This window comes from Pleurodeles waltl, chromosome 4_2 (genome assembly GCF_031143425.1).
Source record: "Pleurodeles waltl isolate 20211129_DDA chromosome 4_2, aPleWal1.hap1.20221129, whole genome shotgun sequence".
Taxonomy (NCBI): Eukaryota; Metazoa; Chordata; class Amphibia; order Caudata; family Salamandridae; genus Pleurodeles; species Pleurodeles waltl.
In genome coordinates this window covers 404,850,289-404,868,280 of record NC_090443.1, presented here as the reverse complement: position 1 = coordinate 404,868,280, position 17,992 = coordinate 404,850,289, and the positions used below count along the sequence as shown (strand labels likewise).

Sequence of the window (17,992 nt, the reverse complement as noted above, 5' to 3'; positions counted from 1 at the left end):
TATTGTGTATCTAATTTAAGTCAATACATTTCTGTGGGATAAAGATATTCGTCCATAAATTTCATTCAGGATATTATCAAGGTACCATATTCTACTACTGTCTCCTAAATGTACAGCCTTTGGAGATGACTAGTTATTGTCATCAATGGATTTCAGATTATGTTACACTGGTGAGCCCGTACTGTCCCTCTGTCCCTCTTCGAGGGATGCCTGCTTACTCAGAACCTTTTATCTTGTACTGTCTTGCGAGGGAGGAGTTTGCTGTCAGTCTTGATTCAAGACCATTGTGACAAAGGAAAACTCATTGATTATCATTTCACTGCGTTGTACTCTTTTGCTGCTGAATTAACCCCATGTTTATGCATGGTGGTAGCTGCTGTTCACCTTGCTGAAGTGTTCACTTACAGATGGTGAACCTAACTCTGTTCTAAAACAAAACATAACATGTTAATACCAAGGCTGTCAAAATATGAAATTTTACGTCTGCCTGTTTCCTCTATTAAAATTGAAGATGGCCTATTTTGAATGCAGCCTTAGTTTTCGCCACTCCCAGATTATGAATACAGAGTTTTGATATTACTGCCCACCTTACCAAGCATTGAATCAATCTTAAGAGATACACCAATCACAAATTGTTATAGTGTGTTTTATGTTGGATTTGGTCTTAGAAATGATCATGGAAAATTTGTGGTAGTTTATCATGTGTGCATGTAGAATTGATGTTGGAGAAAGTAGGTGTCTTTCCCAGTTTTATTGTTCCTAGGTGTTTGAGCGTGTTGTCCCTTCCAGAGCTAGTATCCTAGTCATGAAAAAATGTGTCACCACCTTCTATAATATACAGTATACCTTTGGATACACTTAAGATTTTGGGCATTCTGAATACACACTGGTTTCCTCATTTCTGGAGGCACGCATAGTACGAATCCAAATTGTCAACTTGATACTCTGCAAGTTCTAAAAGAGGCAACTGTGATAAAATGTACTACAGGGTTTTCTGGCTGTGATGAGCAGTGAAAACTGACCTGTATGTTTTCCCACCCACCTAACTTAGGTGGGTAGATATAGAGGTTAACCTTAGACTTCTCTTGCTCCGCTGGGCCAACAGAGGGGTGCAACCATGACAGAGGAAGAGTAGTCTTCACCATGGTTAAACCAAAAGTCCGCCCACATATAAATCAGCTGTGTGGACCATTATGTTGGTGGTAAGGATACTCAGTCGCTGCTGCAATGAAGTATACTTACCACCAACATATCAATGAATATAAGGATTCTTGCTACATGCTGTCTCTTTCTATATATCTGGTGTTAATGGTCTCAATTAAGGTAATTTGTAGAAAAGAAACACAAACATAAAGAAAAAAAGAGAAACTATTGAGGCTTCATCTACTCTTTTGCTATCCCTTTCATATTCCCCAAAAGATGAAGTAATAAATATATCTGTTGCCCTGAAAGAACGTGAACCAGAGAAAGGGTCACAATTCAAATAATTGACTTTATGAACACTCAACTTTTAAAATTATTATGTGCTGCTCATAGCACTAAAGAGGTGAACTATAAAAAAACAAATTATGCTAAGTCTAACCATGTAACCTGTAGCAGTCATCTTTTTCTTGGGATTACTATTGTATTAGCTAAACGTCTTCACTTCTTTAAGAGACATGGATTATACTTTGCACCTGAGATGTCAAATTTCAAAATATTGCTGAATGTGTAAAGATGATGAGGAGCCGAACTTCATGTTTATAATTGTATGATATAACTGAAGGACACTAACTATTTTTCTTGATTTCAATTTAACGTCTGCTTTCGAGAGTATCAAAAAAAATTAACCATGCAGTTATATACTAGATGCTTCCAACATTTGTTTTGAGTGGGTGCATTGCCTCTCCTCAGGGGGTTCATCTCCTCAGCGACTTTCAGGGGAGATTCCTGCTCGATTTTTCTGTGCTCGTTACTTATTTTTAATAAATACATTTTCCAGATGTATTCGAAATTTTTCTGTGACACATGTATGGTGTTTGAAGAAATTAAAAGAGCAATCTAGTGAATGATGTCACAATAGGACTCAAAATCCAAGCAGAAAATATCAAATAAAGGAGCATTTTGGAACGCATATTGTTGGTGATTGTTACTAATGTAGGGCTGGGTCTATACTGGGTACCCCTTTAAAGAGGTCAGAGACAAGGCAGAATATATACATTCAGCAGAGTATTTTAGGGTGAGTTGGTTGACGCAGTTGTTGCTTCCTTTTAAACTTTGTGCAAAGTGCCTTCTGAGGGTGCCGTCACCGTTCAGATTGTGCAACATTGTGGTAATGTTATGGGTGTTGTTTTGCCCATGTTAGGACTAATATACCAACGAGGCTAAAACCAGTTTCGGGCTGCATGTGGTCCCATTAATAGGGGACATTGATGGGCGATTGGGACAGGTGTATTTCTTTTGGAGAGGGGGTACAGATGATTTGTATAATGTAGATCCCTCTCTGAAGTGACAAAAAGAGGGAACAAACAACGGACAGGAATGAGTTCCCAAAGTCAGTACTAGAGTCGAGATTAATTCAAGCAGTAAACACGTCACTTTTTTTTCTTAGGGAAATGTTCCACGTGTGGTGGGTTTTCCCAGAAGTGAGTCCGATGCTCACAATACAACATGGCTCATGCCTCACCTCACTATGAGTCAGAATACAGTGTGGGTTGGTTGTGTTCTCATTCAGAGGAGACGTGGCTAAGCAGGTTGGCGTGGACAGTTATAGTTTGAGAAGGATCAAAGCTGCTTTGCAACGGGTTGATCTCTGTCTGAAGAGGAACAGTGATCAGAAACAAGATGTGCTGGGATGAGCGAATCATTCCACTCATTAAGTTTTTGTGTTTCTCTGCCTGTGCCTCTCTTTGCAGTGTTACCAGCTATTTCATTTCATTAATGATCATTCTTCCAGTAGGCCTAGGAAATTCAGCTCCAAAAATATTAGTAAATACCATGGGATTTCAGAAGACATTATTAAAGTGTTTATGGAGCTGTGAAAAATGTTTCTTTTTCTGAAATGTGTCTAATTCACGCAAAAATATTATATTTCATATAAATAATTTATATTGTACCATCCTATTAAATAGGAAAATAACCATGTTGAAAGGATGTTCTTCAACGTTCATTTCAATGCATTTGAATGCTGAACACCTCTCTACTGACTATGACTCCAAACATTATAAATACAGAGAAGGGCCTCATTCAAAGTTTGGCAGACTGTTTGAACTGCCATAAATATCAGTTTATGGGGCCTCAGCCACCACATCAAACTCACCATTTGCTGCCACATTCAGAGGTGGTGGAACCTTCCGCTGGCTCAACAAATGGAAAACCTCAACCTGTCAGACTGTGCACCGCAGGGCTGCAGTTCACAGGGATGGTCAACCCTGCCCAGTTGAGAGAGGGTTGACCATTGCTACGCTTCTCTTCCCAGAACCCTGTGCAAGGCATGGTGGTCACAGGAAGGATAATCACTCAATTTCCCCCACCTGTGGGGAGAACGTTTCCTGAGCATCAAGGTTATTGGTATTTAGTTGAGAAGAATACATTTATGGTCTGAGAGATTTTTCTTGGAAAACAAAAACACATTTTCTGAGTGGGCACGATAAACATGCTGTCATCTTGGCAACCTCTTCAGCTTTCAGAGCAGGTACTGCTCCAGTACTTATTCTGAAGGTTTAGAGATTCTTGCCAGACAGGGAAGCATCTCTAAACCTGACAGGCAGTCCTGTGCTGGGGAAGAAGAGGACCTAGCCTCTGCTAGCCTTGTGGACCAGTGGACCACCTGACACACTCTCAGTGAAGGCTAGAGCTTCTTTATCTGTTATGTGAATTTAAATTTCAGAAAAGAGAACATTTCTTGCCTTTTAGCTTTCTACAATATTTGTCTATTCATTTTCCATTGATGGTGAATGGAAAACTAAAAAGGTGTGTCACGTGTTCTGCAACTCTGATTTGATATGAACACAACCCTGTGACTTCAAAAATCACTACTCTAGAATGTTCTTTTTATCTATTTGGAACATACTGAAAAGGCTTGCTGAGATTAATTTCCTTAATGAGTTAAATGTCATGCATCATAAATATTCCTCCAACAACAATTCACTTTTTTTTTTATAGTACAGTATTAAGGATATTTGTTTTCTGAATTCAGACCAATCCACCAAATTCATTAAGAAGCATTCTCATTTTTTGTCATATTTTGTTACTTTGCGTAGAAAGTTCCTTATTGGCACATTTGCTTCTCACTCATGCTACACTGCCACAACAAAGTGGTTCCATTAGCCAAAACAGAGTAATGCTGCATGGTAGGAGATTGTCAAGTTGCCTTTATCCCTGTTTTGATATTTTGGCTAGAGAAGATGATGATAGTGGAAAAGGAATTTCTAGTGTGTATAGCAATCTCGAAGAGTTACTGATGCTAGGCAAAAACAGCACACAGAAATTTGCTAAGAAAGTCAGTTTGTTTGGCAGAAATAATAGGGCAAATTTTTGGGAGTACATGGCCAATAGAAAGAATGGGAAATAATACTAGGTATTCACTGAAAGTAAGAAGGCATTGTCACCTCTCTTCATCAAACAGATCTTTTAATATATTCAAGAGGTGTATTTATAGATGTCAATTCACCGAAATGCAGGGTAGCAGAAGTGACATCACACACACTTTGACCCAGATAACCTCAAATGAAATGATGGCACATGACCTTTGACCCTTGTGACATCAACAACAGGAAGTGACAAGACTAATGTTTAAAAAATATTCAATAAGTTGAAGATTAATATAATACCAAGAAAAATACTAACACATGTAAAATCTAGCTTAGTTATAACCCATATATTAACTTGGGAGCTGCTATGATATTTTTTCATGTAGCCATTGCATATAGACATAAGTATTCACTGAAAAAAAACTAAGATTACAGGGACGTTATAGTTAGGAAATAGAATTTAAAAAGACCATAGAAATTCACTGAAAAAAAGGTTACAGGGATACTATAGTTAGGCTCACATTTTAAATGTACAAAACTTTGCCAGTTATAGTTGGAGTTATCTCATGTAACTATAACTTGTGCCTTAAGGTAACTATAACTCGCCTCCTCGCCATGCACTGGTAATTACCCACAAATTATGGCACTTATGACATCTTTGATAACATCATTGGTGATATCAATGTATTCTTTGCAGTAAAAGTATTGAATAAAAAACAGTGCATGGCGAGAGCGTGCGTTATAGTTACCTTAAGGCACGTAAAGGTGGGTTGTATTTGTAGCTCTGTAATTGATTACAGTGAGCATGGTTTGTTTTGCTAATAGCTCAGTGGATTATAGCATTAGACTGCAGAGGGCAGGAGACATACGAAAATTGCATTTCAATTTGCTTCCTATTCACATTTACAAACATAAAAATCCCTGAGATCCGTTACATAGTTTTAGGTGTTAAAAAGGCTTGGATTGCTTGTGCCTTCAAATCAGAAATGTTATACAATATAACAAAAGAGTCTAAAACCCATGCCAACAGAACATGGCCAACTTGTTTTCAGCAGTTCAGAATAAGGTCATAGATGGGGCCTACCTTGCTAACGATCCCCAGTTTCGTCCTAGCTCTCCAGGTCACAGAGACACTGTTGCTGCTCACCATGTGAAGGAGAGTTCCTCTCTGAGGTCCACGAGGGCTGCTTGGACACAAAGGTAAACAGCTCTGTTAGCCCTGATTTCCCTCCTTTCTTACTGCTGCAGTCTTTGGGGCTAGTGCATTAGGGGTCACAGGAAAACACCAGGGGTAGCAAGGGACAAGCCAGTGGTACGAGCTGCCAGCCCAGGCAACCCCTAAATGACGTTCATGGGTGTGCTGAACCTTCTTAGAACTTTGAAGTATTCTTTGGATGAGTACTTGGAAAAAATATACTGAAAAAATGCAGGCCCACTTTTATGAGCAGCCCAGTGATACACTAGCATTTAATAAAGATTAATCTAACCATAGGTAACCAGTGGGGAATATCAAAGTGATTAAAGACACTGGGTCTTATTTAGAGTTTGGCAAATCGAAAAGTGGAGCATCTGCCAAAAAGTGGCAGATGACCCTTCTGTCCTTTTTAAATTGTATAGGCTCTTCAGGCCTTCTACATAGGGAAAAAAGATCATCTGCTATAAGGTCGCATGTCCGCCAAAGTCTAAATAAGTCCCTTGATATTTTGGTTTAAGGCTCACAATAAGTCTCTCTGCCGCATTCTGCACAGCTTGTAGCTAAGAAAGACAAAAGCAATTCCTATTGTCCAATTTCAATAGTAGAATTGTTTCAGTTACAAATTTGCACCATCTGATGGGAAGAAGCTCAACTATCTTCTGAAAGGTTTTCAAGCAGAAGACACGCGTACCTGCAGGTTAGTTAACATGGGATTTAAAAGAAAGGTCACTGTCATGCATGATATCTAGGTGGTGAACTTTAGACCAAGGGGTGGAGTAATGTCAATGGTTGCTGGCCACCAAATATAAGGCCATAGAAAGATTAGTGAGGAGTTTTTACTGAATATCAGTACCTCCATCTCAGTATTGAGTTTTACTGAGTTATGATTCATCCACTCAGCAGTTTGAATTAAGCAGTTATAGAAACTCTTTTGAGGGGTCACTACCACTTTGTCAGGTGAGCTGAGAATGTCTATTTTTGGCCAACGAATAAAACACAAAGCTGAAAGACAGGATAAGGTTAGCAAAGGGATGATGTAGTCATTAAAAAACATCAGGCTCAGGGTAGAACCATGAGGGACTCCACACGGGAAGGACATGTAAGTCAAGCTATAGGAAGCACTGGACACAGCCAGGGTGAATTCCTCTAACAATGATTTCAGACAGCCAAGATCATTGCCCCTCAATCAAATCTTGGCAAGACTTTACAACAGATTGGTGTTAGAGACTATGTTGAAGGCTGCAGGAAGGTCCAAAATGCTGCAAATGTAGAATAGCATTAGCCTTGTTTAGCATAAAGTATGTTTCATGAACCACATGGAATTCAACTTGGATAAGTGTGCTACAGAAAGGAGGAAAGTTCCCAACTAACCACGTTTCCTATCAGCTTGGCTAGAAAAGAGAGCAAGAACATTGCTCAGTAGTTAGTGAAAACAGCAGAATCCACTTTGTTTATTTTTAGACTGTGAGTTCCTGTTGTTTCCTACCAAGTGGACATTATAATGGCTAAAGGAAAATATCTTTAGAAATGTCAGAGAGAATCAAAGCAATGGTACTGGTGAGATGGTAAGACATTTGGACATGATGCATGCCACTGTGAGAGCTGAAATGCTTGCCTGCGTGGATGGGGGAAGAGGAGAAAAATCCAATGAAACTGAAATGGTAGATGAAAGAGTGGGTGGGCCAAAGGTGCACCTCAGGTTTTCATGTTTTGTGAAGGAGAGGTATGAGAGATCTGAATACAGGTTCTTTAATTCTGGAATAACAGCAGAATGACAAGCAGGACTGTTCAGCCACTTCTAAAATTGGAAAACTTCTTGTGAGAGTGGGAGCACTAGTGTTCAATCTAAATAAATTGGGCTTGAGGAAATTCTACATAATAGCTGCCTTATGTCTCTATTCATGAAAATAATGGACTATGGTCAGGTCTCTATATTTTTTACACCACTAGCTGAGAGGTTTTTTGCATGCTTTCTTAGTTTGGAGAACTTATTTGTGTACCATGGAGCATTAGCAATGTGATTGATCTCGTGGCTGCAAGGGTGTTGTCAAGTTGTGAAGGGCGGCAAGGGTGAGCCATCTTACAATATGGAGGAGAAGACCCTTGAAGGTGTTTGCTCATTGCCTTGTCTATGTCAAGGGAAGGTGACATCTAGACCTGTACAAAATTGTTGTTATGCCGTCGACATTTTGCGTAAATCAAGAATTTCACGTTGTGCAAAACGAGTAAAACTTTCATTAGTTTGTATATAACTCAAACCTCTGGTTGATATTTTGAGGGGTTACTGCTTTTCAGACTGTATAGTTGGCTTTGCCTCTTTCAGTTTTTGCCTTGTGCAATCTAAAATAATGCACTAACTCAGAGGCATATTGGGTTAAATTAATTCACTTTACCCACTGTAGACATGTAAAATGGCTCTGCACTGTGCCAGCGAAGCCCACCATGATAAGCAATTACATTTCTTTTAGACCTGATGTTTCCAGGAGGGTATGGCACAGATGACTTGCTAGAACAAGTAGCGTTTGTTCTCAGACAGCACCTTAAGTTATACTGGGTTTGGACCACACACTTCACCACTACTTGCATAAACTCTTTCCTGGAACATAAAATGTTTTTTTTCAGTTTCCAGGGAAACACCTAGGAACAAGTGCATCACTAAACTCGAAATGGCTACTCTTGGCTGTTGCACCCACCTATGATGAAACACATTTATTTGACTGCCTAGACTTTAATACATAAATTGTCCCGATGACACAACAGCATATGCACCCACTTTCTGTGAATCCAGGATACTTTGACTTTGGTATTACAGAAGGGTCTGCAGACAATTACATGGTCCCTCTGGTGACAGGGATTGCACATTCGGTGGGAATACCTTGCCTCTGCGCTCATGCTGTATTATCGATGCAGGCACATAGGCAAATGGACCATCTGGAGGCATGCTATCTGTGCACCACAGAGAGGTGGCACACAAACAGAATGCCCCTGGAGGGCAACTTCTGCAAGGGTGCAGTCACTCCCTGCACCCACGCGCAGGATTATCTCTAACTCCCTTTGTTACACATTCCAGGTGCTGACTGCTTCAAACTGCAGCTCTGTCTTTCACTAATGTGTTGCCTCCAGGGATGTCTGAGTTTGCAGCTGCCCTGGCAGCAGCGCATTATCTGTAATAGGGCGCACTGTCCCTTTTTGTGCTCTTCCGACCTAGTTAAAGGTGTTCAAACAAGGGCAGTGCACCTTTTGAAATATGGCTCCTGACACTTAATGATATGGCTTGACTACCAAGCTGCTGCAATGTGATTTGGGGCTCAATCTTACAATAGATGCAGCTTTTGTACTTTTGTTTTAAATTTCAAGAACCAATCTAGCTGAGTCTCAATGTTCCATGGATAACTTTGCATGCCATCTGCCATTCTGTCTTAAAGGCCCAACAAGCATGTATTGCTAGCTCTATGAACATTCTCCAACTTTCTCGAAAGCCATTTTCTTTAATAGTTATAGTTCTAAAATGTTATAGCTTATTAAATGTTCTCTCCACAAGAGTCACGTCTGGCTTTCTGATCATTTTCTTGGAGTCATCTATTACATTATATTAATTCTATGCTGAGTTACATTTTATGCAGACCACTTATGCCACTGAAGTGATATCTAAGGGCCTCATTATGAGTTCAGTATCAGAGTTACCAGACCCGTTGGGAATTACAAAGGCCATGGAGACACTACAAACCCATGATGTTTCAGATGGAGCTTTCAGTTGTAAGGAAAGCTCTGGGGAGGAATGAAGAGTTACCAGGGGAATTGGGCCCAGAATTATCACTTCTCCTGGTAATTCCTTATTGCCAGGGGACTCTCAGGAATCAACACAGAATCCCAGTTACTTCTACACATCTGGAGTGAAGGGGACTAGCAGGTTCATTAACTCTGCGTCTGAGAAAGGAACAGCAGAGGGGGAAATAATGATGCGAGCATTTGACAGGCAGGTTTGCTACTGGCACAACAACATTATATCAGTCCAGATGTGATTAAATACATTTATTTCAAGGGAAGTGAATAGGAAATGGTCAGCAGTTCTCTTTTTTCAGTTGCAGTGTTCTCTCTTTACATGATCTGGATACCTTTATTGAAAAGGCCCAAAGACTAGCTCAGTGGTCCTAATCATATTGAATGAAACCAATGTATTTTGCTTTGGTTCTGTATTGCATGAATGGAAATTTTGGGAGTAAATGACCCTTTGACCATAGAAAGGAGCATGAAATGAATCCTCTTCCGGAAGCTATGAGCTGTGTCAGAGTCTCACCACATGGACCCTCATCTGAATGTGTGGTAAGCCCCCTGGTTACTCCGGACCCTCTATGTTACCAGTACTGGAGGATTACAAGTGCGTAGATTCGAAAGGGAATCAGCAATTCTGTTTGGGATTCCCTCGGTAGTACTAAAGGTTGTGGCACTTGTAGTGTCATTATTACAACTATTGCTTAAGATCAGTGGCTCTCAGTTAATGGCACGCCATGCCTTTCAGGTCAGATACTGCTTTAGCTATTAATGTAAGGAAGTGTTGTTTGCAATAAATCGGACAGTGTCGAATGAAACATGCCAGCATGTTTTTAGGCTTGGCTTTATAAAATCCACTTGCACACTAACAAACGTTTTTCAAGCCGATTTCTTTTGGACATTTAAGGACATGCCACATGGTGCTCTACTTGAAATTGTCACTTTTGTGATAGGCAGAGCGTAGGAGATCTGCAAGTATCATGCTACTCATATGGAGTTTAGCCTGTTTGGTGCCAAAATGGGGCCTATGATATGCTCATTGGTTATCATTTCAGAAAGAAATCCTCTCCTCCCAGAAATGATTTCATTGGAGGCTTGCACGCGCTCTACCAGCTTATGTATTTTAGTGGCACTTCGCTCACTGCCTGCGAGTAACAAGCTTGCCTCCTTCCATTTCTATGTGCCACGGTCAGCACCTCTAGCCACTAAGCCACTTCTCCGCTCCACCAAAGAAAGACTTTTGGCCACGAACCAAAGCACTAAATTAAGGTGCCAAACGTGACCTGGGTGACTTGGGTGCAGTGGCCTGCACTGCAGTTTACCATGTGCACCTGCATGAGAGTTTCATGTGTCAGAGGAGCATCCGTGTATTGTCTGCATGCATAAGTATCTGTGTGTGTGTTGCTGCATGCCTGCATAGAAGCGTGTAGTGATCTTGCTCTGTTTGCACGTTTGAAAGCATGTTTGCATTTTTCCTTATAAGTTTGTCTGCTTTTGTTTGCTTCCACTACACAAAAGGCAAGCTTGTGGCTTTCTTAATATATATTTCAATACTGATCACTGCTGGAAGGAAACCGTGATGTGTGACGTGGTTAAATGCCTGCAGGGTTCTGTGAGATTCATGAAACGGAACCGTGAGCCCCTAAACAATCCCTCTCACACCTAACTTCCCTCTCTCCATAGTTACCTGCCTAACTACTGCCTTCCTTCACTCTTCCTTTACTGCTCTCCCCTCATCCTCCCCTCCTGTATTCTTCTTCCGTTCCTCTTTTCTTCCCTAACATATCATTTTCATATTCCCCATCATCAGTGCCATCTAAAGGATTTTTGGGTACCCGGTCAAGACATATTTTGGGGCCCCCCGATGGAATAGATTTGAATTTTATTACCCAATTCCTGCAAATTCAAGCCTTCATGATGCCAAAAATACTAAATTACAAATTACATTTTAACAGGGTTACAAAAACAATTGAATTACGGTCTTGCCCGGCATACTGGTTAGAGAGGTAGAGTCAGACGGGGCATGGGTTTCAACAGAAAAAAACAGAATAGGAAAGATCAAATAGGAAATTCACTTTTCCAAGGGCCCCTTGGAACATGGAGGCCCTGGGCAAGTGGCGGCTTTGCCCATGCATTAAAATGTGTCTGCCCTTCAGCAATTTTTGATATACTACCTTTCTGCTTTTTACTCATGTCGGGTTCTGCCCTCCTTCTTTCTCTCCTCACTCCCTCCTTCTCTTTCATACTGCCTCTTTTGTCTCTATTCTCCTCTCCATTCCTTCTTCCTTTTTCTACTATCTCTTCATCCTTCTGTCCACCCTTTTCCACCTTCATTCACACTAGACCACCCCACCAACAAGGTGAAATCAGTGGTATAAAAACCTATCATCTGCCTGTCAAAGAGTTGCCAGACTCTCAGACGACAGGCTCTCTCGTGTTGTCACCTCATTGAACCTTCGAGGGCAATGAGGAAGGAGAGGACTGGGAGGTTTGGAAACGCATGCTTCTTGGATGGATCTTTGGGTAAGCAGTGCTTATTCTGTAAAAGAATGAGTGATGGGTCCATAGCTTTTCCCAGATGTCCACTGCCGGCGGTGCTGAAAGTTGGGGTTACTGAATACCAACCCTGTCTATCCTTGATTCCATACCATGCCTCTTTCATTCACCACCACACACTTTCTGCACCTTTACCTATTTAATTCAGATTCTTTTTCATCCCTGCTTTCTCCCTTTGTCACTATTTCCTTCTTTTCTCACTGTCGCCATTTCTTTTGTTGTGTGTTGAGGTTTAACGAGCAATGGTAAGTTGCAATCCCACAAAATGAGTGCAGGTGCCCACCTCCTACAACCAAACACACAAATTAAGCACTGGGCAGATAGCTCCAAACTATGAAAGCATATGTGTGAAATCCTTACTCTCAGCACCGAGCTGGCTTGCACGGCCATGGGACTCTCCAGAAAGAGGTAGAAATTAGGCACAGCGGGACATTGTCATGCACTGGTACTGGCTGAACGAACTTAGCTTTCAGGCTGCAGAGCAGGAGCCATATCATGTAGAGTGAGCACTGAAAGTGCCAGTTTAAGGCATGGATTCTGTCACAGTTTTGGGCTGTCTGGTGTTTTAAATAATTGAAAAGCAAGTGCAGCGGTATTTTACAAACTTAGAGAAGGGGAACTTTAAAGTCATGATTGGCTTTTGTCTGGAAATGTAGCAACATTTGTTGACACATCTAAAGTAAACAAGAGAACACAATAACATAACTAAACATAACAGGGAACCACAAAACAGAAGAATCAAAACAGAACACAGTCAACAACTACAGCTTATTGACCAGCTTTACCTCTGTTTTTTCCTGCAAAGCTTGTGTTCACATTGCAGCCAACCTATTCATAAAATTATTTCCTTTTCTCATTTTGAACAGGAGGTGATGCAGCCCCTTTTTGATCCTTCGCCCTTATCTTCTGGGGATATTCTGTTTCACATCATGAATCGGTGTTGGTGGGTGTTAATGTGCTAGTTTCAGAGGATTTTTTGTAATACTGTTTCTATTTTAATACACTTTGAGCTTCTTAGGTATGAGCTTCAGATTGCACATTTAAAGTCACTTGGTTTGCTCTCTCATTTTCTTCACATAGGAGGTCAAGCATGTTTCCTCTCCTCTGGGGTGCAGTTGCTTGCCACTTGATGCTTGGCTTCCTCTTGGGTGGAGTCTCAGTGCGCTTTTCTTTAGCTTGGGTATTCCTCAAATAGCAATGGCTGGAATGAGAAAGTGGATGAGGAGGTAATGCTTTAATGACAGGTAAATTCATTACCCCGAATCCATTTTTTCACGTTCCAGTCATTGTGTCCCACCACCCCTTCCAGATGGTGGCTGCGTCAGGTGGGTCTAGAGGTTTGGGAATGTTACACGTCTTGTGGTCTCGATAAACGCCGACTAGGAGAAGAGTCTATATAAATGTTTTAAGGGCCATTAGGCCAACAGAGTTTCTGTCTAGGGAGGCAATAATGCAGTACAAAAACAACACAGCATACGACCACCAAGGCAAATTGCCACATTACAAATATGCACACATATTCTTGTTACACATTAGCACTCCAGAAACGTGCTTTCATAACAGTGGTAAGAGGTGTTTGCAGCCAACACTCCCTCAAATTTCTAACAAGAGCATTAAGTAACCCCTCTGGAAGTGGGCAAATGGAACGTGACCGCACTTCATGCGTGGAATGACCTTGGGGAACAGCTCCGTCTGACGACCACGACGTCCTGTACTAGTCTTTTTTATCCGCCTGAGAAGGACAGCTTTTTGAGCAGGCCAGTCTGAGGCCGTTAGTGCAAGTACGAATTCCATTGTTAACGTAAGGTCTCGTCAAGAATGTTCTAGAATCCCTCTCTTGGCGAATTCCATTGTTAAGGTATGTTCTAGAATCCCTCTCTTGGCTGAAGAGCCTCGTGACTCAGGCCATAGAAACGCTCAACATTAACATTCTGAACTCTCTTTAGTCTTACTCCCCACCTCGGCCTCTTCTCATGATAGAGCCTCTATTTACAGCAGTGACTATCAGGAAGTCACATTTTTCCAGCTCTCGGTATTTTATAGGCAAGAAAGAAACCAAGGTGGTGACCCAGACGCAGGCACTTTGCTTTCAAGGCAACTGGAGTGACAGCACGTGCTGTGGGAGGCTCGGGGCGTTCTAGGAAGTGCCAGCATGGCGACTACATTCTTACCAAAACCCAAACATAGATAACGTAGTCCAACAGCGGAAAATGAAAACAAAAACAGGACACCACGGGAAGTCTTTCAGTCTCAGAGACAATCAGCAGGAGAGTTCAGGCAACAGGATAAACAACGCGGGCTGCAACAGGACATCATCGCACAAGTCTATGGATTTAACTAAATGGCAAGTGGCCAGGATCTCTGACGTCAAACACAGACAGATGAGGCTTCTAGAGCTCAGAATCGGACGACCTCGCTGCTGCCTTTTCAAACGGGGGTAGGCTCAGGGGGGCGTTTGGGGTGTTACATCTTCCACCCCCCAATAAATGTATTTTCTGATTAGTAGTTGGGTACAGGTGCTTTTAGCATGGGCAGCTTGTACCCTTGGAAAGTGGTGGGTCGAGTAAAGTGCCCCACCACTTCCCCCCAAAAAACCCAAACAACCCTCCCTCCAAAATCCCAAAGTAAACCACCCCTCCTTCCCAAAGCATAAATAAAACCTTAACACTATGTACAAAATAAACACAACCACTACACTTGCATGAATTACACCAGTGCTTTAATTGGGCCGGTACTGTCTGGTACTGAGTACCTGCACTTCTTTAGTTTGACAGGGAGAGTACCTGCCCTTCTCAGCACTGCTGCAATCCACTGAATGGGAGAGTACCAGCACTTCTCAGGACCTAACAGGTACTCTGACTAGTGAGTACCTGCTCTTCTTTTTTTCGATTTAAAGCACTGTATTACACACAAATGCATTTCACATTGAAAAAAAAAAACAGCATTTACCCAAGGCCTGTGCATACTCCTCAGTGCTCTTCTACTTTGACAATGCTGGAAGAGCTACCGTAACCAATCCAGACACTGCTCTCATGCTATTAACCAGCATGAGTGAAGCACCTGGATTCGATGGAGCAGCCTGGCTGGATGCTCCTTCAGGCCCTAGAGGCCTGTGCTTGGTCTCCACCCAGCTGTCTAAAGACAGCTGGGTGGAGAGCTTAAAAGTGCACATGTCAATTTGACCGGTGCAAAACAGCCAGCTAAAGTGACATGTGCACTTTGGAGCATCCATTCAAGCCACTGCTCCAGTCCTCTGCTGCTAATTGCCATCAGAGGACATGCCCAGCATGACTCTGGGCTGGTGCGCGCTGCACCGGTAAAAATAAAATGGTAATGAAATAATTTCCTTCGCCCTTGAGAATAAACTGCAGCTGGATTTCAATCGGGTAATGCAATATCCTTAGGGCAGCAGGTATACCCAGATGTTCGTCCTGTGCTCACTGTGTTATAGGACTCAGGCTGCACACTGCAGATGACATTGCCCCAAATAGGCTGAAACTAGTCTGGTGCTGCTTTCTTTCTAATTCAGACTGTTTATATTGGAGCTCAGATAACATGGTTAGGGAGGAATCCCAGAAGACTACTCCTTTTATTATGAAGACATTTAACAGTATTTGGTATGAAGGCTAGCTATGTGGAAAGACTATCGTATTCCTGTGACACACAGACTAGTGCTTGAAAGCAGGAAATATTGAAAGTTTACTAATGGTTCTGACAGAAGAGGTGCCCATCCTAAACGGCTAGAAAATTCAGTTCACCATTGCAATTTGTTTAAACAAGCATTTGCAATGGAATGGGTCTCGTGTTTGCTCGAGTAAGAGCTATTAGCGTAAATTCCTAACTAGACTTTTCTTGCCAGTTAAATATTTTTTTTTTAAGTAAAACAGTTGACATAAGCGAGACGATGCAAAGTGCTATGGCCACCATCAGCATGAAGACAAAGGAGAGACACAAAAAGAAAAAGAAGTTTGCTCGCAGTCAAACGGATCGGCAGTCTTGCAATTATCCATGTAACAGGGGCAGTTTGCAAGACTGTAACAAAACTGCCCCAAGGTGGGAGAAACATGAAGCATTTACAAATTATATCAAAGGATTTTTGAAAGGCAAGCCCAGGAACAAGTGAATGTGATGGGCATGCGGTGGGTGTGGCTAAAAGCCCACAATACTTACAATAGGTCAAAGCACTTGCACACTTGACCTAAAAAGCATTTAGCACCAGAGATCCCATGTAATTAGACTCATTCAAATGTTGAGAAAGATGGCAGGCTGGAGGTTTGAAAAGGTTTGCAATAGATAATCAGCACTCTCTTACCTGTGTCCCAGACTTCTATACTCATATAACTCACACGTGAGACCCAGCCAAGTGGACCATCTCCCGTTTCACATACCACCTTACAATATAGAACCCCTCAAAAATATACTTAAGGGTATTTCCACATCAACTAGTGTGATAAATTTAAAAGTATGCCTACTTCAGCCAGAGACCTTCACCTCTATCCGCTGATATGAACAACACAATGGCCTTCTGAGCCAGACTGGTCTCTGGTGTTAAATATACTGAACCGGCTGATGTCATTCATCATCAGAGAAGGGCTGAAGATGTTGTGTGTCCATTTCCATGGATGACCAACTGACTAAAGCATCACTCTGGGCAGCCTGTGGACAGAGGAGCAGAGACAAAGCAGATTCGATCACCCAGGATCATGACTGTCCTGGATTTAAAGACAAGATGAAATTGCGTGTTTCTCCCCTCAAGTCCAGCTCACGCCATCTTTACTTATAGTCTAAATGTCAACTGAAGAACTTTTCTAGGTAGATCTTAGGTAAATGCACAGTATATTTATGGAAATAGATACCAGTGCTGCGTGGGATGTGAGGTCTATTGAAGCAGACAACTGTGCCTGTTTTAATGATCATTTTAAGTTTAGTATCTTCAGGAACGATACCCAGTGTGGTGGAGAAACCAAAACAATAGCAGATTATTTAGGAAAACAAACAAGATGAAATAAATTGCACGAGGAAGACTACAAAGAGCATTTCGAAACTGTTATGTATGAGTAATATGTTTAATTCCATTTTCTAAAGCGCTCAGACTGGTATTTAGTAATAAATAATACATACAGCAATCTTTCTAAACTTCCACTCCCGCAGGCCAGCCCACAAGCAATCATTCACAAAGTTGCTATATTGCAACATAGGAATCAGCATAGAGTGAAAAACGATGTATTAGAACAACAGAAACCAGGTAAATCTTGTATTATCACAGGAGTTTCGGCTGAAATAACTGGATTACGTTTGCAAGGGATTTTCTGTTCATTATGCCAAATGAATTACCTATGTGATATTTTAAATGTGAATCTGAAAAGGTGCTGGAGACTAGTGGGGGAAGAAGAATGGTGGGAGACCTCTGAAGGTTAGTGATGTGTAAAATATATTGACGAACTATAATGTCTCTCATCCAATATGTGATAAAAAGGCAACTTTAGGTTGATTTTTAATGTTATGTGTAGACGAAGGTATTGCCTGGATAATAACCCAGTATCTCTTCTTTTGCACTTGAAGGTGGAAACTACTGAAAAGTCGGGAGGGACAGGTCTAAGAGCTTTTTACAAAAGAGAGGGGGGATAAGGGAAACACCTGGGCAAATGCACCCAATGAAGTTACCAAACCTGGACACCTTTCCACAGTTGAGATGACTTCCAACAGCATCAGGTCCATTAGAAATCAGACGAGATCTCGGGTGTAATTAGGTTTAAACAAAGATCTATTTACCCTTTTATAAGGTAGAGGTGTGGTGCTCGTATTGCCGCCGAGCTCAATATACAGAATCACAAAAACTTCGCAGGAGCTGTGGCATAGCCTGGAATGAGCTCAAAGCGCCTACTTTGTGGGCAACCGTCATGCTTACATCTTGCTAAATAAAATAAATACATAAAGGGAGAAGGTGTTAAGGGAAGAG

At 41.5% G+C, this 17,992-nt stretch overlaps 1 protein-coding gene across 8 annotated transcripts in view; it reads right to left on the bottom strand.

Moving 5' to 3' along the window:
- KIAA0040 (KIAA0040 ortholog) overlaps window positions 1–17,992 on the bottom strand; it is a 95,349-nt gene that overhangs the window by 11,674 nt on the left and 65,683 nt on the right. For 3 of the 8 annotated variants that reach the window (XM_069231572.1, XM_069231568.1, XM_069231571.1), the window contains one exon: window positions 5,596–5,695. The exons of 4 other annotated variants lie outside the window; for them this stretch is intronic. The gene's annotated coding sequence lies outside the window, so the exon portion shown is untranslated. Of the gene's footprint in view, window positions 1–5,595; window positions 5,699–17,992 lie in introns of all 8 variants that reach the window. One more of the 8 variants, XM_069231569.1, reaches the window with a different exon arrangement.